The sequence below is a fragment of the Alligator sinensis genome, unplaced genomic scaffold, assembly GCF_000455745.1.
Source record: "Alligator sinensis unplaced genomic scaffold, ASM45574v1 scaffold673_1, whole genome shotgun sequence".
Classification (NCBI taxonomy): Eukaryota; Metazoa; Chordata; order Crocodylia; family Alligatoridae; genus Alligator; species Alligator sinensis.
In genome coordinates this window covers 286,073-287,036 of record NW_005842829.1, presented here as the reverse complement: position 1 = coordinate 287,036, position 964 = coordinate 286,073, and positions in this window count along the sequence as shown.

Genomic DNA, 964 nt, shown 5'->3' with positions numbered 1-964 from the left:
CCCCCCGCACCAGCAGTGTGTGTGTGTATGCGGGGGGAGGGGAGTGCAGTAGCATGGTTGCACCTCCCCCCCCATGCAGTTCTACTTGTGCCTCTTCTCGGAGCGAATCAGACTTTACAAAAGGGCCCGGGGGGGTGGGGGGCCACGCAGCCCCTCACTCATGGGGGGGCCCCAAGCCAGCAGTTCCCAGGCTGGGCCACCCTGTTGGGGCCAGTGCACACACCTGGCTAGTCCTGGTTGGGGGGGGGGAGGAGGGGGGACGTGGCCGTGTCATGGAGCATGGCCTGGCGTGGGTGCACTTGGCACCGGCCGTGGCTGTGCAGCCTGTGGCAGAATACCATCTCTGTCTCCCCAAACTGACAGTCTGGTCACTGCAAAGGGCAGACCCCTCTGCCCCATCTCTTCACGTGACCCTGAGGTGTAACCTGAGCAGGATACAGCCCTGAGGAGGGGGGAAGCCTGCTCCCGCTGCCTACATGACTGGCCTCACACACCTGGGCGGGGCTTAAGCTCCCTCTTGTTCTGAGCAATGCCAACATGCCTGGAAGGGGCATGATGAACACTCAGAGAAGCTGGACCATCGGAAACTCGCTTTCTCTCTTGTAACTATGCAGCATCGGGGCGGGGCGGGGCAGGGCAGGGCGGGGGGGAGATCTGGCGTCAGAAAAACCCATATCCAAAAAAATGTGGGGCAGCACACATGGCAGCAATGCATGGCACCCCAAACCGGAGCCTGGCCGGCTGGAGCCACACCCTGGCTGCCAGCGCGGCTCCCTGCCGCAGGAGCGCCGCGGCTGCAGCTCCCCGGGCCCCAGGTAAGGCTGCTGCGGTCAACACAATTGCTGGCCCCGGCCTCACCTACCCTACCCGGGACAATGTGCCGCATGCCAGAGTGCACGTGCACAAGCATTCCCCAGGCACAAGTAGCCGTGATACACCTTGTCGGCACATGTGGAGCACACCT